General features: G+C 40.3%; 1 long non-coding RNA gene across 1 annotated transcript in view; it reads right to left on the minus strand.

Annotated features, from left to right (window-relative positions):
• Positions 1 to 1,017: 1,017 nt before the first annotated feature.
• Positions 1,018 to 15,700, minus strand: part of LOC124260122 — a 29,469-nt gene continuing 14,786 nt past the window's right edge. Inside the window, exons 2-4 of the long non-coding RNA XR_006894002.1 lie at positions 3,454 to 3,544; positions 2,209 to 2,355; positions 1,018 to 1,333 (exon numbers count right to left, since the gene is read on the minus strand). This is a non-coding gene — a long non-coding RNA (uncharacterized LOC124260122). The remainder of the gene's footprint in view (positions 1,334 to 2,208; positions 2,356 to 3,453; positions 3,545 to 15,700) is intronic.

Here is a 15,700-nt window from a genome sequence, read left to right on the forward strand (position 1 = left end):
CTGCCGGCTACACGAACCAGGGCTGAGATGTTTAGAGGTCGACTGTCCTCACAGACCATTCGAAATCGGTTGCGGGCTGCCAATCTCCATTCTCGACGTTCATATCGAGGGCCAATATTGACGCCGTTTCATCAACGTCAGCGTCTGCTGTGGGCCCAACGTCATCTCCGATGGACCCAGAGAGACGGGAATCGAGTCGTCTTTAGCGATGAATCCAGGTTTACCCTCAGATTCGCGGACGGCATGCATAGAGTCTGGAGACGACGTCGTGAACGGTATGCCCAATGTTGTGTACAGGAAGTCGACAGATTCGGAGGCGGAAGTTGCATGGTGTGCGGTGTTTTCTGTGGGAACAACCGTTCCCGACTTCTGGTCATCCGTGGAAACCTCACAGCTGCTGCTTACCCCGACCAGGTGCTCACCCCTGAACTCGTTCCTTTCATGGCGGCTCATGGCCCAGGTCTACAGTTCCAGCATGATAATGCTCGGCCGCATACCGCGATGTTGATGCGAAATTTCCTTCAAAACGCTGGAATCAACGTCATGGACTGGCCATCGAGGTTCCCTGACCTTAATCCAATAGAGCACTTTTGGGATGCACTTGGGAGAAGGCTTCGTGGTCTTAGGAACCAACCTCAGAATTTGCAGGAACTTGGCGCTGCCTTGCAAGAGCGATGGCGCAGAATCCCCAACCACGTGTTCACAAGCATCAGGCAGTCGACGAGGAGACGGTGTTTGGCAGCGGTGAATGCGCGGGGCGGCCATACACGATATTGAACTGAGAAATTTCGCATTTTTATTCTTGTGACTTGACATTCTGTATACCCATGTTTTGGAACGGCGGTGTAGCCTAATGGAACTGATTATGGCACTGTCAGTGTATCGAGTACATCACACAGATCTCAGCAATGAAATAATAACAATTTAACCATCTCTGGTTCTTTTATAGTGGCCTGAAGAAAGAATGTGAAGTTTCTTTTTTGACTCAGTATACAAGACAAAAATGAAAACATCAGCTCTGTGTATCACCAAACATGGAACATTTTATTTGACTTACTGAGAAGCAGTGGTTGTTGGTGCTAACGTAGTTCCTGGTGCTGTAGTGGTTGTTGGTAGCTAACGTAGTTTATGGTCTTGTAGTGAATATTGGTGCTGACGTAGTTCCTGGTGCTGTAGTGGATGTTGGTGCTAACGTAGTTTATGGTCTTGTAGTGAATATTGGTGCTGACGTAGTTCCTGGTGCTGTAGTGGTTGCTGGTAGCTAACGTAGTTTATGGTCTTGTAGTGAATATTGGTGCTGACGTAGTTCCTGGTGCTGTAGTGGTTGTTGCACCTGCAAAGTGGAGAAACACGCATTTTCAGGTGTGAGAAAACAAAGTGCTTCGTTAGGACAATTCCGGAGATAAACCGAACATACGTATATGAATAAGAACTGAAAATACTCTGCTCTATCCGAACTCGGAGTAATAATGCACATTGCGGCAAAAATCATCAGCTATATATCTTATGCCCGATAGTTAACACGGCATGTCGGAAAGCTCCAGTAAACATCGTTACAACGAACGGATGGATATTAACGAACAGTGAATTTTAGTCGAAATGCGTCAAAAGAACTACGCTGAAACAAACAGAAATTAGTGGCCTCTTCGAGTAGTTTACCGTAGGTTACTGTACATTATGTACTACAATGATGTAAATTACCAATTGAATGTTCATCTGTGAACTACTCATAAGACAAAGTGGACAAACGCTCTTAGACATGGCACGTCTGGGAATATGGAGAAGGCTCATAACAACGTGTTACGTTATACCGGACAGCAAAAACAAACACGTTTCAAGACATATCACACGATATAGGCATGTCTTCGTTCCGCATTCTCAACCCGACGGCCCTCATAAAACCATGTTAAAGAATTGGTTGAGACTATTGTAGCGCCAAAGTTGCTGCCTGAAAACGGCCCAGGGCACTTGGACTCTAGAGTGAGTGAGTTTAGGTTTACACGGCCTTTAGCAACATTCAAGCAATATCACGGCGTCTCACATTGTACCCATGTGGGGAATCGAACACGGGACTTCAGCGTGACGAGCGAACGCTTTAACCACTAGACTACACCACCGCCCCTGGACTCCAGAGTAAACATTCATAGTTTTTCACGACACATCAGACCGTTAAACGCATCATTAAATGACGAAATGAAACAGACTTACAGTCAGCCTGACAGCAATAGCCAGGTGTTACACACTCTGTTCCATTCCTACAGTCATTGTTGGTGGTACACCTGACCGGCTGACCCTTCCTACTTCCGGTCAGGTAAACAGCGGGATCGCCAACGGCGCACACATCCGGGGCTTGGGCTGAAATAATACAAACCTGCAGTTGGTCACCAGCCCGCACAAAACGCTTCACATTGGGTTGATTATTATGTGGACAGTCACAGTGATTTCACTACATAGTCGACATTTTATATGAACATTCTCTCTGAGAATTACATTTTGGCGAAGCGAGTCGTGGGCAGCAAAAGGACTGTATTTTGTTTTACGGAGTGGTTTGGGGCTCCTTGCACAGTTTATCATATGCACGGTTACCCACTCTACACGGAATTCGGACAGCGAATGGGATTTCTCCCAGGAAGCGCTGCCTTGTCGAACCCATCAAGGTTAGGTTTGGTTGTTGTTTTACGCCGCAAATATTCCAGCTATATGGCGGCGGTCTGTAAATAATCGAGTCTGGACTAGACAATCAAAAAAGAATGAGCATCAATCTACACAATCGATACGGATGACATGTGTCAACCAAATCAGAGAGCCTGACAGCCCGATAGTCGCCTCTTACGACAAGCATGGGTTGCTGAAGACCAGTTCTTACCCGGATCTTCACAGGTTGCACCATCAAGAATGATAACGAAAGCATCCATCGAGTGATCGAGTGCTACAACCAACTGCTGGAACTTAACTGCAGGCTGGAGCAGGCTGCAGTACTGTGGTGGATTATCTGTGAGCTAACATGTGGAGTTCCTCGATTGTGACAGGTGTGATGTTTTGGTAGTTGTTGAATGGACCAATTAAGAAATGTTCGAGTTGTACTAGACTCACGCTTAGTCCCTGAATATATAATTTTGATTGTAACAAACAAACCCATTTAAATTGAAAAGGAGCCCCAGGAAAACCAGAGATTCAAACCTGAGGAAATCTAGACTTGCTTCGTGTAGGGCTTTAGCACTGCAGAGATGGCTTAGCAGTAGAGAAAATAATGTGGTTCAGGGACTGTCAGGGACGACTCGCCTGTAAGTACCAGATTAATATTGCCGACGTTACATAAATGGTCATCGCTCTATACCACTGGGATATGAGGACACACATCAAATAATCAAAGAACACTAACCACACACCTACATTCAGACAGACAGATAAACTGACAGATAAACAGACAGACAGATAGACATACAGACTGACCTATGTGGCACTTGTCAAGACACCTAACATCTGTACTCTCCAAGGGGTCTCCACTAACTCGGCATGTCAGCCATCGGGTGCATCGGACGTTCTGAAACATCACTTGCAATGAATACCCTATAGGATGTGTTAAAGCAAGCATTTCTTATGGATGTGGAAAGTGTTTTATGGCTTCATTTCACCACTGAAACGTTGAAAGTGAGTGAGTGAGTTGGGTTTTACGCCGCTTTTAGCAATATTCAAGCAACATCACGGCCGGGGACACCAGAAATGGGCTTCACACATTGGACCCATGTGGGCAATCGAACCCGGGCCTTCGGCGTGACGAGCGAACGCTTTAACCACAAGGCTACCCCACCGCCCCAAACGTTGAAAGCTACTCATTTCGAAACTTATTGTGTCAAATCTAAGCGCAGTAAACGAACTCAAATGGACCACTAATCTTAGCGGATGTCAACAATGAGGCGGATGTAAGTCTGAGGATATGAATTAATTGTCATCAACCTATGCCCACAGCACCTACCCCCGTGTCTTTGCAAGGATTAAATATTTTTTTTAAATATATAAAAATTTGAGATGACCCCCGACTCGAAATGTTTCACAGTTCAATACCTACTGACAAGGCCGGACACTTCGGTGCACCCCGACCCGCCAGCTTTGCCGATTGTAAGCAATGTTAATTGTTACCCCAAAACAATTGATACTGATGTTTTTATCTTTCCGTGATACATGAAGTTCATCCTCATGAGTCAACTGTGGATTTAAACAGAATGGCATGTCTGATTACCTGCAAAATGGCTTTGTTTGTTAGTTGTTTAATGCCGCACTCTGCAATATTCCAGCTATGTGGCGGAGGGCTGTAAATAATCGAGTCTGGACCAGACACTCCAGTGATCAACAGCATGTGCATCGACTACGCAATTAGAATAGGATTGGGAATTTGATGAATAGAAAATGAGAGTTCTACACCAGCTATCGATGGAGCCGAGCTAATTATAGAAACACGTCATTACAAGGTGTGGTGCCATACACGGGCTATGTATAGTACAGGGAATCCCTTTTGCTAAATATAGCGAGAGAGGCGCCAGCTACGAATGTGACCGTGATTGTTTTATCCTGTCTGAGGTTGGCAGTTAAAACGCTTAGACTAAAGACAATGACAAGCTATGAATGGGATAGCTCTTTATAAATCTTCATAGGTAATGGTTTGATGTTCTAACAAGACAAGCAGGACTATATTATAGGAAAAAGAATGTTATTGTAAACCCGATTGAGAGAGAAACTGGACCACAGGGGCATGTCACGCTTAGAAACAGCGGTAGAAAGACATATAGGTATATAGACCTATGTAGTACTAGGGTAGGGTCTATATACCTATATCTTGTAATGTGTGTAGTATGTGTGTAGCATACTTTCTTGTAATGTGTGTAGTATGTGTGTAGCATACATTCTTGTAATAGGTGTAGTATGAGTGTAGCATACATTCTTGTAATAGGTGTAGTATGTGTGTAGCATACATTCTTGTAATGTGTGTAGCATACATTCTTGTAATGTGTGTAGTACGTGTGTAGCATACATTCTTGTAATAGGTGTAGCATGTGCGTAGCATACATTCTTGTAATGTGTGTAGTATGTCTGTAGCATACATTCTTGTTATAGGTGTAGTATGTGTGTAGCATACATTCTTGTAATGTGTGCAGTATGTGTGTAGCATACATTCTTGTAATAGGTGTAGCATGTGTGTAGCATACATTCTTGTAATGTGTGTAGTATGTCTGTACCATACATTCTTGTTATAGGTGTAGTATGTGTGTAGCATACACTCTTGTAATGTGTGTAGTATGTGTGTAGCATACTTTCTTGTAATAGGAGTAGTATGTATGCAGCATACACTCTTGTAATGTGTGTAGTATGTGTGTAGCGTACGTTCTTGTAATGTGTGCAGTATGTGTGTAGCATACATTTCTTGTAATGTGTGTAGTAGGTGTGTAGCATACATTATTTTAATGTGTGTAGTATGTGTGTAGCATACATTCTTGTAATGTGTGTAGTATGTGTGTAGCATACATTCTTGTAATAGGTGTAGTATGTGTGTAGCATACATTCTTGTAATGTGTGTATTATGTGTGTAGCATACATTCTTGTAATAGGTGTAGTATGTGTGTAGCATACATTCTTGTAATAGGTGTAGCATGTGTGTAGCATACATTCTTGTAATAGGTGTAGCATGTGTGTAGCATACATTCTTGTAATAGGTGTAGCATGTGTGTAGCATACATTCTTGTAATAGGTGTGTAGTATGTGTGTAGCATACATTCTTGTAATGTGTGTAGTATGTGTGTAGCATACATTCTTGTAATGTGTGTAGTATGTGTGTAGCATACATTCTTGTAATAGGTGTAGTATGTGTGTAGCATACATTCTTGTAATAGGTGTAGTATGTGTGTAGCATACATTCTTGTAATAGGTGTAGTATGTGTGTAGCATACATTCTTGTAATAGGTGTAGCATGTGTGTAGCATACATTCTTGTAATAGGTGTAGCATACATTCTTGTAATAGGTGTAGCATGTGTGTAGCATACATTCTTGTAATGTGTGTAGTATGTGTGTAGCATACATTCTTGTAATGTGTGTAGTATGTGTGTAGCATACATTCTTGTAATAGGTGTAGTATGTGTGTAGCATACATTCTTATTATGTGTGTAGCATACATTCTTGTAATAGGTGTAGTATGTGTGTAGCATACATTCTTGTAATAGGTGTAGTATGTGTGTAGCATACATTCTTGTAATAGGTGTAGTATGTGTGTAGCATACATTCTTGTAATGGTGTAGTATGTGTGTAGCATACATTCTTGTAATAGTGTGTAGTATGTGTGTAGCATACATTCTTGTAATAGGTGTAGTATGTGTGTAGCATACATTCTTGTAATAGGTGTAGTATGTGTGTAGCATACATTCTTGTAATGTGTGTAGTATGTGTGTAGCATACATTCTTGTAATAGGTGTAGTATGTGTGTAGCATACATTCTTGTAATAGGTGTAGTATGTGTGTAGCATACATTCTTGTAATAGGTGTAGTATGTATGTGTGTAGCATACATTCTTGTAATAGGTGTAGTATGTGTGTAGCATACATTCTTGTAATAGGTGTAGCATGTGTGTAGCATACATTCTTGTAATAGGTGTAGTATGTGTGTAGCATACATTCTTGTAATAGGTGTAGCATGTGTGTAGCATACATTCTTGTAATGTGTGTAGTATGTGTGTAGCATACATTCTTGTAATAGGTGTAGTATGTGTGTAGCATACATTCTTGTTATAGGTGTAGCATGTGTGTAGCATACATTCTTGTAATAGGTGTAGTATGTGTGTAGCATACATTCTTGTAATGTGTGTATTATGTGTGCAGAAGATACATGTAAGTTGCATGTGTATGAATAATTCATATTACCTTATAAATAAGTTTATGCAAATGCGAACTTGTAAATATCCGTGTGTGTATGCATGTATATGGACAATTGTGTATGGTTTGATGAAAGCATTTATGTATACAACGGCGAGCCTATACGTTTGGAAGTGAATGTATAGATTGTGTAGATATATAGTTAGCCAGCTTGTAATTGCTTACCTGAAGATTCTCCGTTGTCCCTAGTTTTTGGGTTGTTCCTCCCATAAAGGCGCATCTTGTCTTTTTGTTTCTTTTATTAAGCCATATCATGGTTATGGCTTACTTTATTTTCCTTTCTATTTTCTTTTCATTGTTTCACTCAAAATCATGTTACACAGTGTCAGTTGACCTATACCTACATCAAATTACAACAAACGTATTTACATGTATTAGTTACTTTAGTTCAGTTTGTGTGTGTCTACCTCCATGTAATCACCCACTGGAACCCACTGTCCTACCTGATACGACTATATGTATGATATTTGATTATGGCTGATATTGAGCAGTACAGACAGGCAGTGGGTTCCTTTGCTGCAAAACTACAGTCAAAATCTGCAGTCCGATTTATGAAATCCATACACAGTTTTAAGTTCTTGTGTCTCTACAGCACCCAAGTATCTGTAATTGCCTCTCTCATCCTTCTCTGCTGTGGCGATATCCATCCGAATCCTGGGCCGAAATATTTCAGAGACCTTAAAATAATACATTTGAACGTACGCAGTTTGAAAGACAAAACTGATTTACTTGACGCAGAATTTCGATCTTATGACGTTATATGTCTTACTGAAACCTGGTTGCATGCAGACATTCGTAGTGTTGATATAACAATACCTGGATATCACCTACCATTCAGGAAAGATAAGCAAACGCGTGGTGGCGGTGTCGCGATCTATGTCAAAAGCAACTTACACGCCAAGCATATGGACAACCTTGACACCCCCGGGCTCGAGGCGGTGTGGATACAGATAAAGTGTAAACACCGTTGTTACCTAATCGGATCCGTCTATCGAGCAGATAAGAGCGCGGGGTACTGGGATCTGATTGAGGAATCTGTCGGTAACGCCGTCGACCTGAACATGTATACTATCGTTGTCGGTGACTTTAATATAGACGTCCTTCGGGAAAATCGAACTAAAATAGATAACCTTCAATCGATGTATGACCTTAAACAGATTATATCCGAACCAACTAGAATTACACCACATTCAAGTACCCTGATAGATCTGATTTTTGTTTCGAATATTAAAGCTGTAAATGACTCGGGAGTCCTTGACCCTATCTGCAGTGACCATTGTCCGATATTTGTGACCATCAAACAACCAATTCCCTCCTTATAAATTATAAGAGGAAAGTTTATTACTATTCGTTAGTTGATACTGTAAGCATGAACAAGAGTGTCGATGATATTGATGGTGATATTTTATTTTCTTCCAATAATATAGATAAGATTGCAACCGATTTAACATCCACAATAATGAAAATCTGCGATCAACATATACCAAATAAGACTGTCACTATTAGACCTGCAGATCCGCTCTGGATGACGAGCCAAATACGTTCTTTGATTCGGAAACGTAATCGCCTACATAAAATTGCAAAGAAATGTAACCATCCAACGAAGTGGGCTAACTTCAGATCAGCAAGAAATAAAGTTACTTCCGCTATTAGAACTGCTAAACAAATTTTCGTTTCTAAAATTGAAGACTCTGTTAACACCTCGATCGGTACGAAAACGTGGTGGCGTCTGACGAAAGGGTTCATAAAATCACGTAACAATGACAATCAATTTGGGACAATTATCTTTAACGATACAATCTATAATGACCCTGAAGAAATCGCTAATGTCTTAAACAATTACTTTATCGCTCAGTCGACTATTGCTGATCCAAATCGAGATTTGCCCGATACCGAGTTTCCTTGCAGCCCAAAATTAACTAACATCACTCTAACCCGCGATGACGTCAGAGATATTTTAATGTCACTGGACACATCAAAAGCGACCGGTCCGGATGGGATAGGAAATAAAATACTTAGATATACCGCAAATAGTCTAACATCCATACTTACGAAATTATTCAATTTGTCCCTTAGTCTGTCAATTTTTCCCAGTCCATGGAAAGAAGCATCGGTAATACCTATTCACAAGAAAGATAGCGTACATGACTGTTCTAACTACCGCCCTGTCGCACTCACATCTTGTTTATCGAAAGTCTTTGAGAAATGTGTATTTAAATATGTATTCAATTTCCTAAGAGATAACGACTTAATGACAAATTTACAATCAGGATTCATGCCAGGAGACTCCACAACAAATCAATTAACCTTTTTTGTACAACTTTATAGCCAAAGCTCTTGACGAAGGAAAAGAGGTTAGAGCAGTCTTCTGCGACATAAGTAAAGCCTTTGATAAGGTCTGGCATAGAGGAATTATTTATAAACTGAAAACCTATGGTATCCAAGGCGAACTATTACAATGGTTTGAAAGTTATTTAGAAAATAGAGTACAACGGGTCGCAATTAACGGCTATAAATCTGACAAGAAAACTGTACTAGCTGGAGTACCTCAGGGCTCTGTCCTTGGACCACTTCTTTTTCTGATATACATCAATGATATTGTATGTGATGTTGACAGTAACATTCGTCTCTTTGCGGATGACACCTCATTATATGTTATCATAGACGATCCATCAGTTGCTGCTACCTGTCTTAACAAAGATCTAGATAGAATTTCACAATGGGCCCGTAAGTGGCAGGTTACATTTCATCCAAATAAAACCGAAACTACTCAGTTCTCACGTAAAACGAAACCGTCTCTAAAACCGAACCTATTCATGAACGGAACAATCATAAAAGAAGTCAAAAGTCATAAACATTTAGGATTAACACTCCAAAGCGATTGTACGTGGAATGATCACACTAATGATATTGTACGTAAAGTTCGCCCTATGATCAGTTGTCTGAGGAGTTTTAAATACCGATTATCACGTAAAACGTTGGATATTATGTATAAATCCTATATCTTGCCAATATTTGACTATTGTTCGCATATTTGGGATAACTGTACTTCTGAGCAATCGCGTACATTAGAAAATTTACATCTTGATGCTCTGAGAACTATATGTGGTGCCGTCCGTGGCACAAGTCATAACAAACTTTATAATGAAACCAAATCTCAGTCCATGCAAGATAGAAGGAATTGCCAGATGTTAACTTTTTTCTATAAGATGTACAACAACCAATTGCCAAAATATCTTTGTGACCTGATTCCAAACTCCGTCTCCGGGAACTACAAACTACAGCTTGAGGAATAACTCTGAAATACAAGGAATTTACAGTCGCACTGCCTCTTATGCTAAATCCTTTTTACCTGCCACAATAAATTTATGGAATGCCCTACCAAATTCCAAAGCGTCATGTAATCTCACAGAATTTAAAAACCTAATTACAAAAAACTGAAAATAAGATTTACTTTGACCTTAATTATGGCACTCGTTTTTGCCAAATCGTTCACTGCCGCCTCAGGCTCGGATGTAGCGACCTAAACGCCGATAAGTATAACAGACATTTAATAGACAGCCCTTGTTGTTCTTGTGGACATCAGAGTGAAAACGCCCTACACTATTTCCTCACTTGCCGTAACTATACTCGGATAAGACTTAATATGTATTTTTACACTACCGGTTATAACCTGGATACCATTCTTAAGGGAAACAAAGAACTTACTCCCTGTGTAAACCAGAAAATAGTTGAATCCGTCCACGATTATATAACCAAGACACAACGCTTTAAATTTACTCAGGAAAATAACTAAATTTACTCAACAACCTTCTCATGATTGATTTATATTTCTACAATGGCTTGTGAGACACACACAACTGTAACTCTCTAACTTATGACTACTTAGAGAATAGTTGTATTTCATTATATCTGTATATATTTATACATTTTAAAATATTATATTTATGCAATGGTCAGTATCGATGACGTCAAATCCTCCATTTTCATGTTGTATTATATGTTGCATGGGAGCGGTGTTAATATAAGCAGCAATGCTTGTTCACCAATCCCAATTCATCTTCATGAATAAAAATATGTTTAAATAATACCTATATGTCTTTCTACCGCTGTTTCTAAGCGTGACATGCCCCTGTGCAGGTTGAAACGTGAGTGGTATGTGAAGTGATGTTTTCACCTAAGCAGTTATCTCCCTTTCCTGTTTAATTTCTATGCGATAACTAATGTTCATTTATGCTGGTTGCATGGTTTCTATACAAACCGGTCGACAGCGTTGGCGGGTTATTCAAACTGCTGTCAGCACGGAGTAAGGCCTGACTGACTGACTGAGTTTGGTTTTACGCCGCTTTTAGCAATATTCCAGCAATATCACGGCGGGGGACACCAGAAATGGGCTTCACTCATTGTACCCATGTGGGGATTCGAACCCGGGTCTTCGGCGTGATGAGCCAACGCTTTAACCACTAGACTACCCCACCGCCCCCAACGGAGTAAGGACCGCGAGGGAACTCCCTACAAATACTGCAGGGTGAAAGAAACATTTTGAAAGGTAAGTGAGCAGCACCACTGCCTAACCAACACATTTTTAGAATAATATCAATCATGATTAGGTGAATGGGCTTGTTTAAACTATTGCACTAGCACGCCTATTATACGTTATTGTAAAAGTTACAGTATAGAAGTCATGCCGTTGTATATACTGATAAAGTGGACAGTATTTAACACACTACCTCTTGTATTACAGAATGTCAGAAAAACAATGGTTTCTGGACAGTGTGGATTCTTTGTCTGATTTAGAGAAATGGGCTGCAGAGAATGAATTGATAAATGATGCTGATGTGAATTTAAAACGTATTGAACTGCTTGCAAATAACATTAGCCATAGGGAAAACGCATAGGCGCTCGACTCTGATATATTTATAAGTATGACCTATATGTATAAGATATAAGAAGGTGTGTCAGTAAATCGAAACAAAATGGCGGCCCGGCTCGGCTCAGCTCTGTTTCGGTCTGACAAACGCTTCCATCGCTTTGACCGTTGAATAAACTGCACAATTTATACTCAGTTGACCTCTGTAAAGTACCTTGCGTATCACAAACCTGGTGATTTTATTCCCATTTAAAGCTTTCAATAATGCCCGGAAGTAAACAAATCTCAGGCTACAGACCCGCACCAAATGGTAGAGCGAGTCTCTGATTGGATAATATAGTTGCACGTTAAAAGAGGTGGGAAAAAAAGAAGACGCTATCCAATCAGACACTCGCTCTACTATTCGGTGCGGGTATGTAGCCTGAGATTTGTTTACTTCCGGGCATATGTCCTGACTTCGTCCTGATTTACTGACACACCTTTCTTATATCTTATACATATAGGCCATACTTATAAATATATCAGAGTCGGGCGCCTATGGGAAAATGTGACACCCTCTCAAGCACAGCACACTTGTCATACATGCAGGAAGACATTCACACAGAAGAGAAATCTTCTCTGCCATGTTAGGACAGTGCACAACGACAAGAGATATAACTGTGAGCAATGTGTAAAATGTTATTCCCGCCTGGATGCACTTCAAAGTCACAAATGTGAAACTACTCTGAAGAGGAAGGGAAGTGAAACAGCTACAAAAACCTTGGCGAAACGTCCCTGTCTGCAGCCTAAGAGTGACAGCAACATTCCAGCCAGATATGCTATCTGTATTTGGTGTGGCATTACAAACAAGCTATTCTGCATGAATTGTTCGCATTCAGGTCGCGAGTGCATGCGTTGCCACCGTCCTCTCCCTGAGCGCTTCTACAGTGAGCGTGTGGACCAGCGTGACGGCTGTGTGAGACGTCGTCAACGTTATGAAGCAAGGCAGGGCAATCAGACTGGTGGAGGTCAAAGGTCAGCACTGGAACGTTCACTGAGGACAACAACAATCACCCCCAGTAAAGCTAATAATGTGGATATCCTACAATTTCTAGCAGATGAAGAGACAAATATTGTTGATATCCTTCAGGATTTTATGTCAGAAAAGATAGGTATGAAGTGGTTTCTCACTCTTAAGTTGAAATATATCAAGTATGATGAAAATAATCAAAGTCATTTGGCTGAACCTGTTCTGAGAAGTACCAATTTTGGGTGAGTAACCTATCAGAAATTAATGAGCAGTTAGCTGAAGCTTTCCAAAAACTGTACACACCGTCTCAAGAGTTTCAAGCCGAGGGCAGTGGATGGATTTTAGACCACATCATTCATCTTGAGGTGAATACAGCTGAATATGTCCCTTTGTCAACATCCAGTTACATTCCTTTACCCAAAAACTTGAAAAATAACAAAGCTATTTTGAACATCCAAAACAATGATCAGAAATGTTTTGTCTGGTCTATTCTTGCGGCCTTGCATCCATTGCCATTTAAATGAGCATGCCAATAGAGTGTCAAAATATGTAGGATATGAATCAGAATTGAATATGTGTGAGATTGATATGCCCCTCCCTCTTTCTCAAATTCCCAAATTTGAAAACCAAAACAATATTTTTGTGAATGTTTTCGGCTATGATGAGAAAGATGGAGTATTTCCACTTCATGTCAGTAAGCACAGGCGTGATAAGACAGTAGATTTATTACTACTGAGTCAGGAGGAAAAGAGGCATTTCTGTTTGATTAAAAACTTTAGCAGACTGATGGGAGACAGAACAATGGAGCTGCTTTCTATTGCAGACACTGTCTTCATGGGTTCACCCAAAGGGATCTGTTAGAGAGTCATACCCCCTATTGCTATGATCATAACATACAGAAAATAAAAATGCCTGAGGGAGAAAAAGCATGGGTAGCTTTCAAAAACATTCAGCTCCGAGTGCCTTTTGTCATTTATGCTGATTTTGAATCTATGACCAAACCAGTGAGTGGGTGTCAGCCTTATCCAGACAGCTCCTTTACTTCGGTCTATCAAAAACATGAACCCTCTGGCGTTTGTTACAAAGTAGTTTCAACTAATCCAGACTATCACCAACCTGCCATGGTGTATAGGGGTCCTAATGCCATAGCTCATTTCATTGATTGTTTGTTGAATGAGGAAAAAGCTATTCAAGAAAAGTTGAAAGAAACCTTTTCCATCCTTATGACAGGGGCTGATGAGATAGCAGTTCAGGAGGCTGACACATGTCATATCTGTCGGCAAGCATTTGATGTAAAGTCGATCAAAGTGAGGGATCATGACCATTTGAAGAAAACCAATAATTATCGGGGTGCTGCTCATCAAAACTGCAATCTTCAGTTGAAGTTCAAGAAAAGTATAAGACATCAAGAGAAAACGAATAAAGGAAAGAAAGGGAGTGAAGCCGAGCAATTCTTCATGCCGATAATCTTCCATAACTTGAAGAATTTTGATAGTCATATCTTCTTAAAACATTAAGACAAAACCTACAAAGGAAAACTGGAGTGCATTGCGCAAAATTTGGAGAAATATATTTCTTTATCATACAATGGATAGTGTTCTCGGCAGGATAAAGCCAACGGATATTTTCGGTATCCGTTGGGGTCATATTCGGATATCGATGCATATTAGAGAGGTCATATGCAAATTTCAGGGACTACTTTCACAGTGTAAACAAACATGGCGTCAAGGGTCGGCGGTCGTGTCCGGATTAACGGCCGTGGTTACGGTACTGTCAGGGCTTTGATCCCAGAAAATTCATGCCTGGTTTTGATAGATGGAGTAGATTACAAAGCGAAGATAGAAATTGATAGGCTTACGAAGATACCAAGTTACCAACATCAGTTCCCCGACCGACTGTCAGTGTTAGCGAGAGAACGGTGCAGAGTGTCACGCTAACATTAAAGCGTATTTGGTTGTTCAAAAGGTTAATTGAAGGTTTTTGAAGTTCCACGTGAGTTTGTTGTTAATTTTCAAACGTAAGCTAAGATTTGTTGACAACAATACGTGCTTTAGCATAAAAGCTGACTGGGAACTAGATGACCGCTGAGTGATCAGGAGAAAATTATGTCATCGGGCTTGTGACGTAACGTATTACTCCGCACATATTTGTGACGTCATAGACATTCCACGAAGTTTAGTTTCATGATTTGTGGCATTTGAAATCGCATTTTTCTAAATTATCAAGCAAAAATGACATTGTATGATAAATAGGTTATCACACTCGTGTGTTTTGGGATGGTTAATAGCCTGCATTAGGAATAAACACTATGTTTTTAGCTCGCCAAGGCTCGCTAAATACAATGATTATTCCTAATGCAGGATATTAACCATCACAAAACACACTCGCGTGATAACCTATATTTCTCGTTGGGCAGATTAAGATTTATTAACTCTCTTCAATTTCTTCAAACATCCCTGGACACTTTGGTTGGCAATATGGTAAATGACTGTTCTGATGAGATTCAAAATAAAAAAGGTTATAAACTTGGATAAATGTGCCACTAAATTCAAACATTTATTCTGGGAATATGCCAATGATGAACAAAGGAAATTACTCTTGCGAAAGGGGGTTTATCTATATGACTTCATCAATGATGAATCCAAATTTAGACTGAATCATCTCCCAAAACAGGAGGACTTTTACAATAGGTTGAGCGAGAGCTCTATTTCTGATGAGGATTATGCTCATGCCCAACAAGTTTGGTCAACTTTTCAACTACAAAACTTGGGAGAGTACCATGATTTGTATATGAAAACTGATGTTTTACTTTTGGCCGACGTATTTGAAGACTTTAGAGACATGTGTCATGAAAACTATGATCTAGGACAGTGCTCACTATTATACTCTTCCTGGGTTTGGAT

Source organism: Haliotis rubra, unplaced genomic scaffold (assembly GCF_003918875.1).
Source record: "Haliotis rubra isolate DU_JTF1 unplaced genomic scaffold, ASM391887v1 Scf75, whole genome shotgun sequence".
In the NCBI taxonomy this organism is placed as follows: domain Eukaryota; kingdom Metazoa; phylum Mollusca; class Gastropoda; order Lepetellida; family Haliotidae; genus Haliotis; species Haliotis rubra.